Source organism: Megascapheus bottae, chromosome 4, assembly GCF_031878675.1.
Source record: "Megascapheus bottae isolate mThoBot1 chromosome 4, mThoBot2.hap1, whole genome shotgun sequence".
Classification (NCBI taxonomy): Eukaryota; Metazoa; Chordata; class Mammalia; order Rodentia; family Geomyidae; genus Megascapheus; species Megascapheus bottae.
Genome location: NC_143512.1, coordinates 53,142,681 through 53,165,508, shown reverse-complemented (window position 1 = coordinate 53,165,508; position 22,828 = coordinate 53,142,681). Strand labels below are relative to the sequence as shown.

Below are 22,828 nucleotides of genomic sequence, written 5' to 3'. Positions count from 1 at the left end.
CACACACACACACACACACACACACACACACACACACACACACAGAATTAGCTTTGTAGATAATGGGAGCAGGTTTTACAGATGGTAGCTGTGTGCTCTGTTATATAAAATTTGATGCTCAGGCTCCTTTACAGCTCTATGGATCTTGATGACCAATTGAGACATAATTAGAAGTCTACGGTATAGGTTTCTGGAAGTTCTACTCTTCTGCTGACCTAAAGAAGTGAAGGACAGGATTGGCCATTTTACCCCGTCCAGTGAAGCCTGGACATTAAAACAAAATCCACATGGAAAAGGGGAAAGAAACTGAACTGTTAGCATAGTGGAGCATCCAAACCAGATCTCGGTTGCCTAACCCAGATTTTTGGAGCCTAATCAAATCATTTCCTTAGTTAAACAGCTGCTTTTATGTGCCTGCTATATGGAGCCAAACAAAATTCCTATGAGATAGGATATACTTACTCTGGAACAGTTACCTTCCTAATAGTTTTATGTGTGTTGTTGTACACTACTTTTGACAGAAATTATGTCATTGCATTTCAATGAAAGAAATCATTAGTATTTTTAATGAAACTTTAATTATGCTAGGGAAAATTTATTTTTGTAAATTTGAAATCCTTTTATATTTTAACCTGGTTTCACTGCTAAGATAATATCTTGACATCTACTTCATAGTGATATTATACATGTATATATTAACAAAAATTACCTTCATATGTATACATATATAAATAAAATTTGTATAGGTATGCCTATAAAATAAAAATTTATCTGTATGTATATGATATAGTATATGTTAATATATAATTATAATATGTAATATATAAAACATTTTGTATATTGTATATAGATATATTATATTTAACATATAGCATATATATTATATAACATACATGTCTATACACATATATACACACATACACACACACACATATATATATATGTTAGTTCCAACCTTTTATCAGAATGCAAAACTATTAAAAGTTCTTACAAAACAAACTTTGTAATCTTAGACTGAGATTTGAAGGATCATGGTTTAAGGTCATACAAGAATCTGAGAGACACTATCTACAAAACAGCCAGTAAAACTACAGGCTAGGGCCATCTTTAAGCATAGAGTGACGGACAAGCAAGCAAGCAAACTTGAGATCTTGAGTTAAAACCACATTAATAGGAAAGTAAAATTCACGAAACACTTTTTGTTGTAACATGGATATAAACATGTGGTTGTAACATGGATATAAAACTGTGGGAAAAGACTTGATAGAATAAAAATTTTCTCATAATAGGTATTGTCAGTCTATAACAGAGCTCTTATGTTCTTATGTGTCTTTAAATTAATATTGTATTTCAATGGTGCAGTTTCATTATTGTTTTAAATTTTAATTGCCTACCATAAAGCCTTGCTGATGTTTCTTCCTTTCTTCAAGAGTGATTAGAATGTTAAGTAAAGCAAATTGACCTGAACCTGAGAGATAAATAAAAAGAGAAATTAACTTGCAAAGAAATGGTTCTCACAATCTAGAATTTATTTGCAGCTTGGATATGAGGGAAGAAGATTAGAATCCTGGGAGACAAATCTAGTTTTAAATTAGATTTTAATATCTGTCTGGAATTCTAGTTAATTATACTCAAAATAACTGAAAATACCTTTGGCACTGAGTGTTCTAAAAGATCATTACTAAAACAGAACTAATAGTTTTAATGAATGCCACAGCCAATTTCCCTGTAGGAAGAGGATCACAAGACATAATCAAGGTCAACTATAAAAACAACAAAATTTTTTAATTTCCAAGAATTTAGTTTAATATACGTTTGTAATTGAAAACAATGTCACTGAGAGGTATAAGTCACTCTTTTTTATAAAAGAATTTATTAACATTGATGTTTACATCATATTTGAAATGTCATGTTTAACAAACAAGATTTTAAGAAGGGAATCTATACAATCACTGGCACATACATTTTAGAACATAAATAAAATTAAGCTGAGGGTTTGTATGTCATAGATGCATATTAATATATATAATAAAACTATGTCTATAGAGTATATATCCCATTACTGATTTTTTATGTCTATGTAGTTATGTTTATATTTCTTGGAGATAAGTCATTCTTACTAGTGTCTAAACCAAGGTTAGAATCATAGGCTTGTTCCTTAGGGTTCTTTCCAGTCTCCCATTTTCTCCTGTGAAAATTTCTATGCTTACCTACTTACACTTCTATTTGAATAATCATAGACAGCTCAAACAATAGACCTTTGTTTCTAACAAATATACAGACTTGAAAGCCCAAGGTCCACGTGCTACCTCATTCATTTCCTGGAGCCTCCTTGGTTCTTGATGCCTGGTTGATTTCAGTTGTCTCAGTCCATCTTCACACAACATGAAAGACTGCATGGAGCAGGGAAAGGGCACTAATCCCTTCATGAGGACTTCACTGTCTTGAACTAATTATTTCCCAAATACCCAATCCCCCAGTATGTTGAGTTAAGTGTTTCAATATAAGGATTTAGGAAAGGACACAATTCACTCCATAGCAATTTTCCTAGTGTTTTTTTCATACTATAAATCTCACCTAATATGTTTAATTCTGTAATTCTAGGCCCAAGCAGTTGATGACCTTCAAATATGTCCTTGGGTAGTGCTGAACTCAAGTCCCTACCCTAAATGTTCTCCTGAAGTATGGTATCATTTCCCCACTTAGAGAAATCAACATTCCTCTGCTGAGAAGCAAGTCCCTGTGTACCAAGCTGCCCCCTGCTCTTTCCAGTCCACACAGGAAGCTACTAGACCATGGAGGAGAATTATCACTGGGCCTGGGCTTATCTCACATTCAACCCACTTTCCAACAACCTACCTTGTCCCAAATCTAAGGTACATATGAGAGTGGTGGTATAAATCCCAGATCTGAGGTCAGGTTGTACATTGCAAGAGACAATAGCCATGCTGGCCAGCAACCCAGATGCATTTGGAGCCACAGTTCCCTTGATTACTCATTTTTAAATTTATATTAAGCAAGCATGTTTTTTTTCTGTTTTGCTTTGTTTCTTATACAGTACTGTAGCTTGGATTCAGGGACTTGTGCTCAGTATGCTCACTCTACCACAGCTAACACTTTAGCTTCACCTCCAGTCAGGAATTTTGCTGAAAAATTGGAGAAGATGTCTCAGATTTTTCTGCTGAAAAATGTTTCTGGCTGGATTTGAATTTCGATTCTGTGATCTCAGACTTCTGAGTAGCTACAATTAGAGATGTGAGCCACAGACAAGCTGTATTCACTTTTTCTAAATAAGTTTCTTACTCTGTGGTTTGATTTTTTTTCATCTATAAAATAGATCTAGTACCATTAACTACAGAGAGTGATGGAGGAATCTATCAACTTATGAAAATGTGATTTGTGCCCCAGGAATCTGTCATGATTCTAAATGCTATCCTTTCAATTAAGATCAATGCCCAAATAAATCAAAAGTTCTTTGTTCAGTTCTCATCAAGGATCATTTATATATTGATGGAGACTAAGACTAATTCTATAATTCATCTATTAAGAATAGTTCAATAATAAATTTAGGTATGCTTGTGTCTCTATAGTAACTTTGACTGATTTTTTATAAAGATATATACTCAGGTAGAGTACAAGGTCATATGAAGTTCTATTTTTAATTTCTTGAAAGACTTCCATACGATTTCCATAGTGACTTCATTAATTTATATTTCCACCAGAAGAATTCTTTTCCTACTTCTCAGTTCCTAATTCCTTCCCAGCATTTTAGTGTTTGTTTTTTTATTTTTTATTTTTTTTGCCAGTCCTGGGCTTGAGCTCAGGACCTGAGCCCTGTCCTTGGACTTTCTCAAGGCTAGAACTCTACCACTTGAGCCTCAGCACCACTTCTAGCTTTTTTATATGTATGTGGTACTGAGGAATTGAACCGGGTCTTCGTGCATGCAAGGCAAGCACTCTACCTCTAGGCCAAACTCCCGGCCCCTGTTTGTTTATTTTTTGATGATAACCATTTTGACTAGAGTGAAGTGGAAATTGAAATGTCATTATGAAAATTTTCACTTTGTACAGCTTATATCTGGACATGCAAAATGAACAGATGAAATCTGCACATTCCTTAAACAATCGTTTTTTGATGGATTGACGCGGTGGTTTCTAAGTAGTTTAATCCTTCTGTGCCCTCATCCTGTTTTGTTCTGATGATTTAAAGAGGAATTTTTACAGAGTCACTTCTAGTATTTCCAGAATATTCATCTATTGATGCATATGTCCATAAGATCTTTTTCAGATATGGGCTTTATTTGGCAAAGGCAAAAGTTATCTTTCGAGTATCCAGGAATGTTATCATTCCTGGTCTTTGCAAACCCTCTGGAAATGTTTGTGGTGATGAATCCCTCTCTGTGAAGCCTACATACACTTCTTGTTTTTATTTTTTGTTTTTTGTTTTTTTTTGGCCAGTCCTGGGCTTGAGCTCAGGGCCTGAGCACTGTCCTTGGACTTTCTCAAGGCTAGAGCTCTACCCCTTGAGCCTCAGCACCACTTCCAGCTTTTTTTTTGTATGTATGTATGTATGTGGTACCGAGGAATCGAACCCAGGTCTTCATGCATGCTAGGCAAGCACTTTAACCACTAGGCCAAACTCCCGGCCCCATACATACACTTCTTAAGGACATATTCCAAAGGATGCATTGAAAACATTTTTGAAAAAAAATGGCTCAGTTATAATTGAAGGAAAAATGTGTTAAACAACCTAGTGGCTTATGCTCAATATCTAAGGAAAAGACATATTTATCCTCCACTATTTTTTCCTTTTTGGTGACTTTGGACTTCCTGAGTTATGCAGAATGTGATAATAGTCTAAGCTTGCCAGATCCCCCTTGAAGACTTGCCATATTTCAAAGAAAAGTTAGGTAATTATGCATTTCCAGCATAAAAAAGTTGAGGGGTACTGGAAACATGCCTTAAAAACGTGAACTAGAAATCATGATTATCATTTCAAAATTCATATAACACAAAACTTCAGTTGTTGCTTGTTGAAACTATTTGCCTATCTTATAAATTTTAAAAAGAGTTCAGCAGAGGCCTTATGCCTGCTATGTGACGCAACTAGACTCTTTTTACTTTAATGACTACATTTTAAAACCTGGTCAATTTTATGGTCAGTGTCTCTGGTCTCATTTCCACTACTTGCTCAGCTTGATCTTGCCTTAATGTCACACTCTGCATGTTCCATCCCTAGTTAATATAGAATGGCATCTATGACATGAAACTCCTGCCAGACCCTCTGAGTTCCATTTATTATCCATCAAGTGGTCACCCTGAGTCACTTACTTCTGAGGTTAAATATAGAGCTTAGGTAAGGGTTCCTCAATATCAGGTTGAAGGCTACAGATACATACTTAGTTCACAAGCTATATAGGGCGTTAATATATAATTCAACTGAATATAATTTAGAAGAATTTTGCATATAGTTTATGTTTAGTAACAATTGCAATTTTCATTTGCTTTTAGATATACATATATCCAAAATCTTTGCCAGTTCATTTTTCTAAATAAGATACTAATGGAATGCAATTGTTATTCAGAAATTCTGAATTAGGCAGTTCCACTCTGAGAAAGACAACGAAATTAAGTGAAATTAAAAATATTGGAAAGTGATACATGGTGAATAAGAGTTCTAGAAATAATGGTAACAAAGAATTGGTTACCCAGCAAGTGCTGTTAACTCCTTTTCTTACTTTAGTATACTATACTTTTATTGCCATCAAGTTAGTATTTTAGGATAAATGTAATTTTAATATATCTTATCATAGAGGGTTAATTCTAAATAAAATGTTTTATTGTTTCCAAAAATGAGCTAAAGCAAAATTAGCATTTGGCTGAAGGATCCAGGATCTGGTATTCTCTAACCTACATTTCCAAGGCCCTATGTTGAAGATCTGAGACCAGTAATAAACAAACAAACAAACAAACAAACACTGTCCTATTAAATTCTTTGAGACTGGGTTTTAGATCACATTAATGGAGTATTTATTTTTCTCGAAACCAAATTTCTTTAACTCTCATCTCTGCAGTAACATGTTGGTTCAAATATTCAAGATTCATTTGTAAAGATATATTTTAAGTTGTCTCTGTATCACAATTTAAGTGCTTCAATTCTCACTTCCATCTGCTATTCAAATTTTCTTCTCAGCAGAAAACCACCATTGCTTCATTTCCACACATGGCAGGCATTCAAGCATAGCAAATGGGAGTCACAGTTACACTGAGATGAGAAAGAAATGTGCTTTTTCAACATGCCCCACCATGCCTCACCATCTCTCAGAGATATTGTTGTCTATATTTGTTGTTGTTGTTGCTTTTTAAGCAAATGACTGCACAATGACCCTAGTCAATAGCATCCCCAGACACACTGCACAAGTCATTACATTTTTCTCTTTTAAGATTTAGGATTTCTATTAATGGGATTTCTCAAGGTGTATCTGTTATAATATAGCTCATAAGCTTATGGGATTTTTACCTAGGCCTGCAGTGTTCACTCTGTGCCTGTTCTACTGGCATCAAAATTCTCCTTCAGGTGGTTCTCCTCCCCATGAAGCTCAAGCCTGCTCCTTTAACATGGCCCCATCTGGCTGCACCTTCATTTTGCTATACCATGAAAACTGGCAGGCCGCCTCCCAGGGTACTTCCTCCCACCAATCATTTGCCTTTAGTCTCATCTTAGAGAAGTCTCTATGTTTGTAAAGCTCCACGGTACATGGCTTTTTCTTTCTTTCTTTCTTTTTGTGTGTGTGTGTGACAAATCCATTTATTGGAGTCCTACTTAGTGATAAAATGGAAAGGCACTTTTGATACTTACAATACAATAGATATATTTCACAATAATTATCCTGAGAGAAGCCAGCACCCAATATATATTGCTTGACTCAATTAATACAAAATTATAGAAATGCCAACAATCTAGAGAAAAAGAAAATATATCATTATTTCTTTGAATAAGGAAATGTTATATATTAGCACTAGGAGCTTGAAAATGCTCACTATTTTTACTGTGTTTCAAGGGGTGTAAGCATATCAAAACTTTTTTATTTTATTTTTTTATTTAGATGTTTTTATTGTAATTAATAGAAAGGTTACATTATATTCACCAGATAGAAGGTGCATTACTTCACAAATATTGATACCCTTTCTCGTGACATGGTCCCCATTTCCCTCCCCTTCCTCCCCCCCATCTTGATTTCTCCCCTTCCCTATCCAATTTCAAATAACCAATTAAGCACATATAAACGAGTAACCCTCGTTGTCTGGAGTGGCTGGAGTGGCAGCAGCGGCGGGGCATGGTGCAGGGCAACGCCACGGGGCAGCAGCGGCGGCCCTGGCGATAGCGGCAGGAGACGCCGCAGCAGGGGCAGCAACAGCAGCAAGACGGACTCCTGGACATGTGCTGCCATCCTCGCTGCAGCTGGGCCGGGCTGGGTGTCTCGCGCCGAGGTTGGTGGGGAGTTGTCGCCACCGCTGCCACCACCACCGCTAAAGCTGCTGCTGCCAGCCGCCAAGGTGACTGAGGAGAGAGGCTCCTCCTCGTTCCCACCACCGCTGGACTTTAATGCCCAGTCCCCAGTTCGCCAGCGTTTTTCGTTGGAATATACGTTGCACATTTATGGCGATTCTGAGTGTGAGGGCAGATTTCTGCCAGGCTCAGCACAGCGTTTTTGCTGACAAGTGAGCTTGAGGTTTTATGTGCCATAATTAACATCGCCTTGAAGAATCTGGACAACATGACTGGCCTCAGAAATAATTGGCTTTTCGTTTTAATTGAAAGCATATTTCTTTTAATGACTCCAATAAAATTAATTATCAAGTAAGCTAAAGTGGAAAACAACTTACACTTTTAAACTTGTCTCACTAGTGCCTAAATGTAGTAAAGGCTGCTTAAGTTTTGTATGTAGTTGGATTGTTTTTTGTTTTGTTTTGGTTTGGTTTTTTTGATGTTTTTTTTTGTATTGTTTTTTATTTATTTATTTATTTTGGAGTTGGAGGTATCTATCTGCAGACATGGAGGCCCAAGTTGAATTTGGATTCAAGTGGATTCTAAACGCTTCTGCCTATCTTGAAGAGAGAAGCTTCATAAGGAATAAACAAGTTGAATAGAGAAAATACTGGTCAATAATAGGCATTTTAGTGGTCTTTTTAATGTTTTCTGCTGTGAAGCATTTCAAGATTTATTGATTTTTTTTTCATTTTTTCCCCTTCACACTCACATAAGCACGCTCACTTTTTTATTTTCCATAATGAACCGTCCAGCCCCTGTGGAGATTTTCTATGAGAATATGCGATTTCTGATAACTCACAACCCTACCAATGCTACTCTCAACAAGTTCCAGAGGAACTTAAGAAGTATGGAGTGACAACTTAGGTTCGAGTTTGTGATGCAACATATGATAAAGCTCCAGTTGAAAAAGAAGGAATCCATTTTCTAGATTGGCCATTTGATGATGGAGCTCCACCCCCTAATCAGATAGTAGATAATTGGCTGAACCTGTTAAAAAAACAAATTTCGTGAAGAGCCAGGTTGCTGTGTTGCAGTGCATTGTGTTGCAGGATTGGGAAGGGCACCTGTGCTGGTTGCACTTGCTTTGATTGAATGTGGAATGAAGTATGAAGATGCGGTTCAGTTTATAAGACAAAAAAGAAGGAGAGCATTCAGTTCCAAACAGCTGCTTTACTTGGAAAAATACCGACCTTCAGAGATACCAGTGGGCATTGCTGCATTCAGTAGAGAGAGAGACAAAGAAAGGCTTAATCGATTATGGCATTTAGAGGGAACTCTTGGTACCTGGAAATATGAATTTGGAATCTTACCTATATCATCAAAGTAGTGATAGATTCAGTACTCCTCAACTCCTAATGATTGGGAAAAACAAAACAAAAAAGTCCCTCTATAACATGAATAAAATGTTTGAGAAATGAAAAAGGGATTAATTCAGTGAAGGATGATTTTGCTCCTAGTTTGGAGTTTTGATTTCTGCCAGGATAGAATGGTTTCAAAATATCTTTTTTAAACTTTTTCAGAATAGTCTGTAAGGAAAACCAGAAAATTATTAACCTGTGCAGAACTACCTGTTAGGGGAGCACATTTTCTTCCAATATGCTTGGCACATAGACCTTGTGGTGTGAGGCGTATATTTCCCCCCCTTTTTTTTTCTCCTCTGTACTGCTCCCTGCCTTTCCCTGATAAGCATTGTAGATGGAATAGAAGCCATTGTCGCTGTAGTTGTGCGTGCAGTCTGGCAGCCTTAAGCCCACCTGGGCACTTTTTTGGGGGAGGGAGGAGCACCAAAAAAACAAAGTTATGCTTATGTATGTAAATGACCCAGGTGGCTTTTAGTCTTTACTGACCATGGTGTGTTCATGTTAATTTTTTTTCAAAGCCCCAATCTAATATTAAGCAAAATAGCCAGGAGCATTTGTTTTTGGAAATTACTAGGAAATGGCATTTGAAGAGGAGTGTGCTCATACAACTTAACTGAAAGTAGTAATCTCTTTTCAACCATTGAAAAGTGGGTATCCCAGAATCTTGTTTGCTGAAAAGACAAACTCAGGCTATTACTAAAGATGTGTCCAGGCAGAGAATTGGTATACAATGGTGCACTGTAGATTTGGGGCCTATAGCTCTATTCTGACATTTCTGTCTAAAATTAATGTCAGAATGCTTATAGCTTCAAATTATTTTAGGATGTATTTTGTACCCTAAATTTCCAGAAAGCAACAGCAATTCCACAGTATTTTTGTCTTGAGAAATGCCTGGATAGTGATTTTCCAAACGGTTCCCTATATATACAAATTGCTTAGCCACTGATTGCCTTGCTATTTTCTTACTAGGTTCTTTCTGAGATAAGCGAAAAGTCACTGGTTTGGAGTTAGCAATGCCTAGTGAGTGTGTGTCCACAGGCTGTACCAGGCAGCGTAAACAAGCAATACCAAGCAACCCAGATAAGTAGCACAGGGATTATGTTGCTTGGGAAGTGATGTGGTAGCATGTTTGCAGGTTCTCCTCTGGAGTTAACATTTTCCTCATTTCCAGAAGGCTGTTAGAACCAGGCTGCAATGACAAAGTGATTGGAGGGACTTCGTCAGGAGCTCTTACACTATTTTTCATGTAAAAATTAAATTGCAGATTAGTATGCCCTGCAAAAGGTTCTGAATTCAGTCTTAGAGTCTTCGCGTCCCACTGGAATTTGCTGTGCCGAGCTATAAGCTTCTCATTTTGTAGCATCAGGTAGGAGTAGAAATGGACTTAGGACCTCCTCTCACACTGATGATAATACCTCACATGTTGGCCGGCTATGTAAATTGCCTATTTCCTATTGCCAGAGTTTTTATTTTTAACGAAGTGCAAATCTGTAGATGTTCTCCTTTCTCATACCAGAAAATAAAAATAATGCCTTTTGCCATTCATTTTAGAATTTTAAAATTAAAAAAATTATGGTACTAACCAAAATTCTATTTTTGAACATGACAGTAGACAATATAGACTCAAGATCAGAACATCATACCCTCTAAATGCAGATAAAAGCTGTTGATTCTAAGAGTTTTGATCAATACCATCAGAAAACTTTTTCATTTGACATGCTCTAAATTTTATTGCCCATCAGTGTCTGTACCTGCCTAAGGAGAATTACATTCCTGGTTCTGTGTGCAAAGGGTGTATAAAGCAACATGAAACACCTGCCCTTACTTTGTTTTAAATTACAAACTAATGTTCTCAGAACTGGATTTTCTTTCTCTCAAAATTAAAACTTTTTGTTGTTTTTTTGGATTTAATGAAGTATTGCTAGCTGAAGCCAGTCTGACATGGAGAGAGATGTGAGACTGATGAGATGTGTGCAGCCTGATTAAAGCCAAACCCTGAACCCTTTTAAAGAACAATAAAACATGTTTTACATGCTCAAAAAATATATCAGATAAGGTGAAATATTGTAACAATATGAGATAACCAAGGGATAGCAAAAGAGATGAGTACATTAAGGACAACAATCATTATACGGCTTTTGTTTCCTTATCCTGGAGGTCCTTACATTTAGTGTCATACTATTTGGCCTTATGTCTCTAGATTTTGTTCTACTGTAAATCTCTGCTAGGAGAGCCCAAGGTTTCTACTGATTATGACAAATGAGGGAGACTCTTGGGCCTATCTTCCTTTGAGTCTGGCTTACTTCACTTAATATGATCTTTTCTAAATCTTTCCATTTCCTTATAAATGGGGCGATGTCATTCTTTCTGATATCAGCATAGAATTCCATTGTGTACAAATACCACATCTTGTTGATCCACTCATCAACTGAGGGACATCTGGGTTGGTTCCATATCTTTGCTATGGTAAATAGTGCTGCAATGAACATCGTTGTGCTAGAGGATTTAGTCTGTCCTTGTTTTTAGATGATTGGGTAAATGGGTGCATGTCTTTTTCTTTCTGAGTTCTCTAAAGACTCTCATTCAAACTCTGTCCAGAATGTTGTATACCACTTAGGCAGCTTCTTTATCTAAACTCTGAAGAATCCATAACCAATGTAATTCCCAGTTCCATGCTACATTGGACTGGTAAGAACTCAGACAAGAAGTAGGATGGGCTAATCTACATTGAACCTATTTTCTGATTTCTCCCCCTCTATATTCTTGCATAAATGATTGAGTATCTTGATTATTCTGTGAGAATTCTTACTATCGTCTTTCTTTGGTACTCAGTAAATGCACTGAAATCTGAGATCATTTACCAGAGAACAGAATTGTTGATTTTGTTATACTTTCCTTTTTGAACTGATAAGAAATTATCTGCAAATTAGATCTCTGGTTCAGAAGAAATCTGTAGAGAAATGGCAGAGCTCATAGCAGGAGTGATATAAAAGGTTATTATGGTTTTTATGAAAGTACAAAAATACAACATGTTCTATACTGAAGAAATAGATTTGGTTCGATGACATGACTTCTTTACTAGAGTATAGGATGGCTTGATGACGAAGAACTAAAGGTTGATTTTTAAATCAGATCTCAGCCTTTTCTGGGATGGGGTAGCTAAACTATTTACTGTGTGTATGAGTTTTTGTGTCCTGTATATGGTAGGAAGAGGCAAGGAAAGAGGCCAAGAAGTAGCCATGGAAACTTGGGGAACTGTTATTATCAATGATTGATTTTACTTTACTGTACTGAATTTATAAATATTTATTTTTCTGATAATAAGAAAGTTAATGAAAATATTTAAAGCTAACTTTTAGTGGCCCCTAATGAAAGTTACATGGATTATGTTTGACATTTCAAAGCAAATATGAACTTCAAATATTTTTTTGCAAACAGCTGAAACCTTCACAGTATAATTAAATTCATGTTCAGAGTGGTTAGATGCTACTTTGTATTTTGAAGGATGTACATGGAGTTGGCCAGACCTTCTTTAACTGAATATGGTTTTTGTCAAATGATCACATCAGTTACTAGTTTCTTGAAAGTACTTAGGAATAAAAAAACACAAACAGGTAATTTCCCAGTTTAACAGGAATTTTATTTTACTTTGTTCTTTTTTTTTTTGCCAGTTCTGGGCTTGAGCTCAGGGCCTGAGCACTGTCCTTGGACTTTCTCAAGGCTAGAGCTCTACCACTTGAGCCTCAGCACCACTTCCGACTTTTTTCTATGTATGTGGTACCGAGGAATCGAACCCGGGTCTTCATGCATGCTAGGCAAGCACTTTAACCACTAGGCCAAACTCCCGGCCCAACTTTGTTCTTTTTTTGATATTTTAGCATACCTTCCAAGCTTCCATATTTCAAGACAAAGTATTTAATATGCTAGCTTGTAGAAACAAATACCTTTTTTTCAATATTAACAAATATGTTTCCTAGCTCTTCCCAGAATATTTTAAACTGCGTAAAACTGTAAAGTTCTCAATGATACAACAAGCAGAATCAGAAAAAGAGAATCCAGTTATGAACCATTCAGCAAACTTTATATAGGCTTTCTTTTACATAACGAAAGAAAGAAGCAGCATCAATGTTTTCTTCCAAGCCAGAAAACAGCAAACATAGTCTTTAGTAAATGGGATGTTTGATTTTTACTGAAATGGCTGCTGAGCTCATTCTTTCAGTGGTTCAGTTTGTCACCATATTTTTAGGTTATTCAAAACTTTAGGAATCTAAAATCCCTCCATCTGAATATTTTAAATGGAAGATGGTTGTTACTGTAAGACCTGAATTTAACAGAGAAATCAATTATATTTATAAATGATTGTAAGGGAAATGTGTCACTAATTAATCAAGGAAAAAGGAAAAGTTACATTTGAACAAGGTTTCATAGTTCCACATTTGAAAATGCAGCAATATGGAAATATCAGCAATGTTAATTGGCCATTATTATTCTAAAGAGCCAAGACCTTGATATAAATGCCTTTATCAATCATTTAACCAATGGGGGGGGGGGCTTAGAATGCCTAGAAATCAGCTCAGGAATGATTCAGAGCATTTTTATGTATCATAATTGATACAAATTGTGAAAATAAAGTTATCTGTAAAATTGTATGTTGCACCAAAAAAAAAAAAAGAAAAAGAAAAAAAAAACAACAAGAGAAAGGGAAGCCTTATAAACTAGTTAGGAAAATAATACCATTTGTCCCTTGTTGATGCAACAAATTAGCCCAAACAATGAGTTTTATTATCTTATAGTTATCTTAGCTACTTTTATTATCTTTGATGATGTTTATTATCTTACAGTTATCAGCTTCAGCAGTCCATCAGTCTCTGGACCACAGTTATAGTATCAACAGAGTGTCATTCTTCTGGAGGTATAGGGAATAATGGGTTCCATGGTTGTTTCCAGCTTGTAGAATTTTGTGCATTCCCTTTATCATAGCCCCTTCCTTCTTTCACCACCAGATACCCCACCACCACCCCTTACCGTACTGTGTCCTTCTGCTGAGGATGCTTGTGATTACATTGGGCCCACACAGATGATCATGGATAATTCATTAATCTCAAGAACTTTAACTTGATCATATATTCTAACTCTCTTTCCCCTAATGAACACATTCTCTGGCACAGTGGATTTGGATGTGGGCATCATTGAAAAGCCTACCATATTCTGTCCTTTGCAGGGCTGTACCAGTCATACAAGTGAGACAAACGGAGGATGTTTTTTACAAGAGGATCATATAGACAGAATAACTATGTGCATCTAATGATAGAAAGTTATCAGAATGAACTCTAGGAAACAGAAACAGGATTTATTTTCCTTTTTGCTATTTTTGTTTTCTTTTGCTTTTGTCTTATTTGTTTATCTATCTTTGGAAGGGCAAGGAGAATAACTGAATTGGTAGGAAAAAGGGTGAACAGATGTAGCAGTGATGTTCTTTAGACACTATGTTAAAAATGAACTGTATAACTTGTGGGTAGGGACAGGAGGGAAAAATTTGGAAAGAAAGAGACAGGGAAGGGGTGACATTGTTAAAAATGAAATGTGTTATTTATCTGACTTATATAACTGTAACTCCTTTGTATATCACCTTTACAATAACAATAAATGCATTTTAAATGTGATTACATAACTCAAGAAGAGAAAGGCTACTTTTTACTTGATCATTAATAGATTCATCAATAAATGGACTGATTATGTTTATGGTGAAAGCATGCTATTTGTGTAAACATTGTATGTGTTAAAGCTTGCTTGTTTTTAAGCCATGAAACAGATGAAAATATATGATCACTTCAGGAAGTAGTGTAACATTGCTTTCCATGTTTATTGTATTTCCTGTTTTAAAAAGTCTTAATTGTTGGATAAAATTGTATATATTCAAGACAATGAATTAAGAACATTTATAGCTATTACATCCTGAATATTGAGATCTTGACAATGTGAAGGGTTTTTTTTGGCCTTACAATAAAGGAAATAAAATAGATAATAAAAATAGAAAATCATTTTGGAAAATTTTCCAGAAAACTGAACCAATTTTATTGTGACAAGTTACTTCCCATGACATAACATTATACTTAATGAAAGAATATTAGATTTAAATTATCACTGTAAAACAGCTACAACTAAATTAAGATGAAGTATCTTAGAACTTCTAAGTAAACAAGTACTTTCTACTTTTGTTGTTCTGTTTCCAACCGGAATAGGTATGGCTGTCAGAGCAAAAGTTTTGTATGAGCACCATGAGTTACAGAGGAGAGAGGAATCATATGTTTGTAGGAATCTTTATTGGAGTTGAAGATGCATGAAAGACAAAGTTGCAGTTGAAAGTTTTGAAATTATAGCAAGAGATCCTTAAATAGCAGACTAGGGGGATGACTGGGGATTTTAAGCAAGACTGGCATGTTTTCCAGGGGACTGATATAACTGCAAGCTCTAAAATGCAGATTGAGTTGTACAGGAAGTTAATAAGTAACAAAGAAAATGTAAAAGAGTCAAAGAAACTCAACTGAAGCTAGATAGATGAAGCATTTTCATGACTTAGCTGCTTATCAGCTGTGGAAAAATGTGACTCAAAAAGAATGGCATTTCTAAGGTTGAAGTTTCCTAACTGATCATGGCATTAATAAAAAAGTGAGCGGTCATAAAGGCAAATGCCCATCTGTGAGTAAAGGTTCTGGTTAGAAAGTGTTGAACTTGTATCTATAGACAAATTAATAGTGAGGTCACTGAGTTGACATAGAAAGTTCAGGAAAAAAAGGTCAGGGTTAAGAAAAAATTAGCAATTTACTTACAAGCTATATGTTTAACTAACTGGGAGAGTGAGACTAAGTTAGATTTTTTAATTCACTTTGTAATCAGATAAACTTTTTGAACGTAAGGCATTTTTTTCTGAGTTAAAAATACAACAAAAAAAGGCTATCATTATCATTTTAAGGTAGTGTTGAAGGTGCTCTCAGGGAACTAAGAAAGCCAAAGGCTGTTGAGTCTCACAATATTGATGAAATTTGATTCTCATTAAACTGTATCTATTTATGTGTATATGTATGTGTCTGTATGTTTGTATTTATTTCAGATGGTACTGGGTTTGAACTGTGGTATTCTTAGGTATTCTTATTTGATAGGCAAGCATTGTAACCATGGAGCCAACCCACCAGCTTTATTTTCTGCAAGTGTGTGTGCATGTGTGTGTGTGTGTGTGTGTGTGTGTGTGTGAGAGAGAGAGAGAGAGAGAGAGAGAGAGAGAGAGAGAGAGAGAGAGAGAGAGGGAAAGAGAGAGAGAGAAAGAGAGAGAGAGAGAGAGAGAGAGAGAGAGAGAGAGAGAGAGAGAGAGAGAGAGAGAGAGAGAGAGAGAGAGGGAGAGAGGGAGAGAGGGAGAGAGGGAGAGAGAGAGAGAGCGCAGAAGTATTCTCTTCCTGGCCCAGGGAAAAGCTGGATATAATTCAGTTAGACTTTCTGCTAGTTGGGATTTACCACATCCAGCTTTTGATTGAGAACTTGATCTCATGGGAGATCATGGGCCCCATAATCTCAGGCTCCCAAGTAGCTATGATGACAGGCATGAACATCAGCCCTCAGCTGATGCATTACTCATACAAAGGAAATGAAAGGTTTTAAGACTTAAATGAATGGAAGTTTTTGAGATCATGGTCCATTTATATCATAAGACTTGATTTTTCACTCAACATATGCCTGATGACTTGTAACTTTGCAAAATGTTAACAGAAAGGATTACTGTATCAATTCCAAAATCCCTTTACCTTGTGCTCCTGTACAACGAATGAATCTTTTCTAGCCTTAAGTAGACATTGTGTGTCCTTGTTCTCACTGAATTGTCTTTACTATCATACCTTCAGTCTCCTTCAAGAAATGGAACAAACAGGAAAAATAATCAAACTATTAACATTAGCAGAATCTTAAAGATGATCAAGAAAAGAGTGCTACTTCTCAGCAATGTCAGTCACAAATGTAATCGTTTAAATGAACATTTGATTCAATGAAATGATAGCTGTTGCTGTAATTTCACTTAAAAAATGATGTTTAGGATAGATGAGTACAATCATTGTTTATTACAATAAGAAGCCACGAGATAAATGAGTAAACCTGAGCATTTAGAAATCATAAGAGGGGTGGAGGTATGACTATGTGGTAGAGCACTACCCTTAAGTGAGCAAGCTGATCTAAAGCATTGAGCTCAAACTCCAGCATAAAACACACACACACACACACACACACACACACAAACACACACACACAACCAGACAAATGCAATACAATTTGAGAAATATGAGTCAAGATTGAAGTTGTATGCAGTGCCAGAGACTTAAGTGATGTTTTCATCAATATTTTAAAAATTTGTTGTACCTATTACTATCATTAATATTTACTGAGCTATAAATAAAAAATATAAGAAAGGAAAGTAAGAGAAGCACAGATATCTAAACGAGATTACATTTTATTGGTAAAAGCATATGAAGTATGTATTTACATTAAGATGCGCTATAGTTGTTATTAATGCTATCCTCCTCAAAAGAAGAGGTTGAGAAGGTTTCATTTGGTTAGCAAATACCTTCAATATTAAGCCAGGTACATAACTAACTAAGTAGGTAACATTAAGTGCCACATCAAACAACTACAGTAAAATGTGCTCACCTAACTCCAGGGAGCAATTGAATCTGCAGCCTTCCTAGCAGAATGATCTTCCAGTCCTCTCTGGTCCTAGGAAACATGAAGGGGAAAACATGACTTCCCCCTGAGTATGCTGAGACTTGAAATCCAAGTCTCTAGTGATTTTCAGCCCTTGGAATTGTAATGTCTCTGTAATGTCATCACTTCAAGAAGTGGAAAGGGAGAAAAATGATTGAGAAATGAAAAATCATAAAGACAAATGTCAAGAAGGAATAAAGAAAAGAAATGAGAAATATTTATAATAGAGAAAGAAGATGAATTAATAGAAGGCTATGGGAAATAGTTTTTAGCGTCTTTGCTAATTGTTTTGTCTTTGCTAATTTTTATTGACATAATCAAGGAATTGAAATTTCCTTATAAACAATCCTAATATGGAGTTTCCTTTATCTAATAAATATATTCATTTTGACACGGTGGTAAAATTTTTCTACAGGAAAGTGAAGAAGAAGGTAACTGTAGAACTGATTAATGAAATAAAAATCTACAAACAAAATGAATAGTCTTGATTTTAAAATATGTTTTAGGGAAGAAAAAGAAAGACCAAATTTCATGAGGATGAAAAATGAGAAAGGAAGAGGGATTAGTAAGGATTTACTAATTTTCTATCAGATAGTTAGCTTTCTGTGTCATCCTCTTATAACAATGAAGGCCAACTCTCCTGCACAAATAGTAGTAAAAAAGAAATCGGACTTGTCATTACCTTTCATCTTGAAATAGTTTTATAAATACCAGGGTCACCTACTGACCATCCAATGAGCACTAACGTAATCAACTGAAAAAGTCTCCATTTATATAAAAGGTCTCAACAACATTATCAATTTTGATGGAAGTCTAATAGTTGGAAAAAAAACACCTTTGTTTTAAATCAGAAAATGATTACTTGCTCTATGACCCAAGAACTGAAGCACGTTTCCCATTGCTGACAGCTCTCACCACTTGGTTTCCCAGTGAATGACAGTGCAATACAAACATTTATGTTTACTTTAATGATTAATGGGGAAGAAATTCATTCTGTCAGCCTTCATGAATTGGAGCCCTTCTTGAAACAATGGCTCATTCTGTCTACCAACATAACCTGCTGTCTTTGCAAAATGCTCATTTCCCTCTTCGAATCATATTTTATGCCAAGTGCTAAAAAAAGAAGAAACTGTCAGATTTCATTTTATACCAAATTCTTATTTACATTTCTAGTGCTAGTACATGACTGGAAGCTGGAGGGTAGTTTCATGTAAGTTGATTTCTTTTTTGTCAGTGTTTCTTTTAAGCTAGACTATAAATTAGCTAGACTACCAAAAAGAGAATTAGCTAATTTCAAACTAGAAGTAACAACAACAACAAAAAGTATTTGTGAGTTAATAAAATCCAGTAAACATTTCAGCAATCATAAGTTAGGTGAGACAGTATTTTTCTGGGATTTAGAAAATAATTAATTACATTAATGTTAGCAAACCTTACATACTAAATCCTGGTTTGTATGAATGAGGCATAATTTGATAAACAGGACAAGAAAAAGAGAACCCAGTGCAGCTAAAGAAGGTCTAATGTTGGTACAAACCACATTTACTCTAATTATTCTAACCCAAATGGCATTCTTGCTTAATCCTAGGTGTAACATATACTTAGAATATCCTGTTTAGTTAAGTGTCCTATTTTGCCTTTTTTGGCTTGTAAAAACTAAGACTTTTAATCTTGGACATACTTGTGAACTAAATCCACCAATAGATTTGCTGATGTTCTGTTTAGTTTACATTCTTAGTCTATTTTATTCTTTCATGAAGGATGAAAGCCTACCTGCCTACATCTCATATTTTTTAAAAATAACTCAGCAGACTTACCTTGTAGTTGGTGGCTTGTAGCCAAGCCTGTAGAATATGAAAAGATCAGACCCCTGACCTTAAGAACACTGAGTGATCTCTAGGCCTGGCATAATCCAAAGTGGTACCCAGCTGGAGAAGTCTGTCTTTCCTGCAGGGGTAGGATCAATAGATGCCAGTGCATCTGTTCTTTGACTCTGTTAATAAGCTCTTCCGCAACAGATTCTGTTTTCATGGTAAGAAAAATACATTTGTCTAGCATATAAGCCCTGAAAACCCTTTTTTAATTGAAAATTGGAAATTATATTATAGTCAGAATACTAACACCCTTTGTGGCTTTTTGTGCCAGCAGCCATGTCGACAGCGAAATTTAAATGTGGGAAAAATTTGTTGTATTGTTTGGCCAATGACTCAGGTCTATTTGTCTAGTTGCAATGCAGTAATTTTAATATTAAAAACAAAGAATTTTTAAGTTTTTCTCAGTACATAGGCTTTATTTCCCTAAGAATTTTCTGGCTCCTAGTAATATTTCTTCTTAAATTTAAATGTATATGTTTGTGAGGATGTGTATTTATGTGTATACATATGTATACACACATATAACACATCTGTATGTCTGTTCATTCCCTTTTATATACAAATTCATGTAGATTCCTTCTTTTTATTTTATTATAATGTAAAAAGGGGTTAAAATTATAGTCGCCAGATAACTTCTTACACATTGATACCCCTTCTCATGTTTTTGTCCCCATTTCCCTCCCCACAACTCCTCCCAACCATCTTGTTGCCTCCCTTCCCTTTCCTATTTCAAATAAACTAATAAACATATATACAATGTGCCAGGTAACAAAGATTAACCAAAGGGCAAAAAAGAGAAGAAAAATAACATAGTACATTAAGAACAATAATCACGAAAGATAAAGTTCTTGTTTCCATATCCTGGAGATTCTTTCATTTAGCCTCATCCTGTATGGTCTTATGTATCTAGGTTTTGAGCTATTGTAGTCCTCTGTATTTCTAATTAGTACACACCTAGGACTCTCATGTAGATTCCTTCTTTTAAGTGGCTTTTTACTCATATTTTCTGTTAGATTTGGAAATAACAGAGTTGGTCATTTGTATTATCTCCTGCAAATTTGTGTTATCTGATGAAACAGAGAATTAGATTACTAATATAATTCAGAGTAAATAAATAGATGTTTAGATGTGCAAATATTAGTGCATTCTGTACCACCTTCAGATTTTTATATTTTGCTTATTTTATGTTTTGCTTTATGTCAATTAAGACTTCGTCTCTTTTAAAATCATTACCTACAATAAAGTACAAAAAGGGCCCCGAATGTTATGGAGCTCTGTCTATTCATCAATTCTGGATTTTCTACCTTTTTGGGAAAGAAGTACCTCATCCACAAAGAAGAATTCACACCTTATAACCCATTCCCCAACCCTTGTACCTTCCCAATATTTGCACTATCCTTAACAAAATCCATTTCTGTCTTGAATCCATTCTACTCTATCAGAAATGCTGCTAGATCCTCAGAATTGAGGATTGAGTCACTTGAGTGGTTTTGTTTCTTTTTTCTTTTTTTTTTCATGACTTGCTCTCATTGACAATTTAAATTGTTGCTGTGACTGGCTTCTGTCCCAGGCTTCTAAGTTCATTTTCTCCCCATATGGAGCCAAGTACCAGACTCAGCTTTACATTGGTGTCTGAGCAGAATTGAATAGAAAAGAGTAAATTGCATAAACAATAAACTCTAGATACTTTCAAAAGAACTTTAAAAATGAAGGCAAAAATCCAGTGTTTCACCTAATTAGCTATATGATCTTCAAGTCTCCTTTCAATTACCATGGATCCTAGGAGGCATGATGGCTTTGTTCTTTGTAAAGTTTAATATTATATTACCATATATGGGAAGTCAAGGGTAAAAGTACCCTTGACTGAGACCTCAGCCTGAATGTCACTGTGTCCAGAATGCTAGGCAAGGAGGCTTAATGGTTTTAAAGACTTGCCAGTTGGTATGATATTACTGGTATGATTGCCTTTGATGTTTAGATTCTTCATTTGAATAAAATGTCATCTTGAATAAGTTTTATAATTATTCAAGGTGAAAGGTTATTGAAAAAGAAAAATTAATGAAATTCACTTCTAGACAAAAAAAACTTGAGATAGAACACAAAGAAATTTTAGGGCAGTTAAACTTTGGTAGTACAATGGTTATACATGTTATTACATATATGTGTCCAAACCTGTAAGATGCACAGCAATCACGAAGAGTCAGCCTAGTGTACAGTATGGATTCTGCTGTGATAATTTATAGTGTCGGTTCACTGATTTCAATCAATGTAGTCCTTCTGTGGTTTTCTGGTGGAAAATGCTGATAAACACTGAAAGCTGTGTATGGGGACAGGGAGTATATAAGAAATCTTTGTGCTTTTTGCTCCATTTTCTGTGAACCTAAAACCTTTTAAAATAAAAGTTCAAGCCAGGTGTTGGCCGTTCATGCCTATATTCCAAACTACTCCAGAAGCTGAGATCTGAGGATCACAGGTTGAAACTAGCCTGATCAGAACAGTTTGGATGCTTATCTCTAATTAATTAGTTAAAACAAACAAACAAGTGACAAAAAAAGAAAACTACAAATGGCGTTATGGCTCAAGTGGTAGTGCACTACCCTTGAGTGAAAAAGCTAAGAGATAGTGCCAAGACCCTGAGTTCAAGCCCACTACTGGCACAAGAAATAAACAGCAAATGAAGTACCTATTATCTAAAAACAAAAACAAAAGCTTCAGATTGTTAAGCCTAGTTTTAAATACCCTGATCAAATCCAATTTAGCACTCATACACATAAGTTGATTTATACCCCTAGGATGCTAGGGCAATAAATAAAGGAGTTTGATTTACCCTGTCACCCTTTCTGTTCCTCATTTTCCTAGATCTTACTGCTTCCATGTAAAGGATGCAAGGAGAAGGCAGATGTTTTGCCTGTTGGACACATAATTACAGTTCTCACTTGGTTTCTTTGGGGAAATCTGTCCTGCAACCCACAACTGCTATACTACAGGCACTGATTACTGCCTCCATTGTATAAGATCTTCTGGGAGGCCAGTAACCCTCTCACACTGCACAGCGTCATGACAAGGAATAGTTGAATATTCCTGTAGTGCCCTCTTAGCTTTTTTCATGTACCTAGAGACTTCCTGTGCCTCATCCTGGAGAGAGGCCATTTGGAAGTAGGTTAATGGTAAAGTGAACCCTTGCTAGGGTGTTTATTGATGCAAGGGAAACTCACATAGCAAAGCCATAATACTAACCTGTGGGAATCAAGGCCTGTCTACTGCCTCCCTGTCTCTATCCTAACATTCCTCTCCTAGCT

The 22,828-nt window shown here is 35.7% G+C and overlaps 1 protein-coding gene and 1 pseudogene across 3 annotated transcripts in view; both read left to right on the top strand.

Moving 5' to 3' along the window:
• The window catches only part of Rab3c (RAB3C, member RAS oncogene family), a 185,498-nt gene that overhangs the window by 59,455 nt on the left and 103,215 nt on the right, over positions 1 to 22,828 (top strand). The gene's annotated exons all lie outside the window — the stretch shown is intronic.
• On the top strand, positions 8,153 to 8,779 carry LOC150064461 (protein tyrosine phosphatase type IVA 2 pseudogene; annotated as a pseudogene).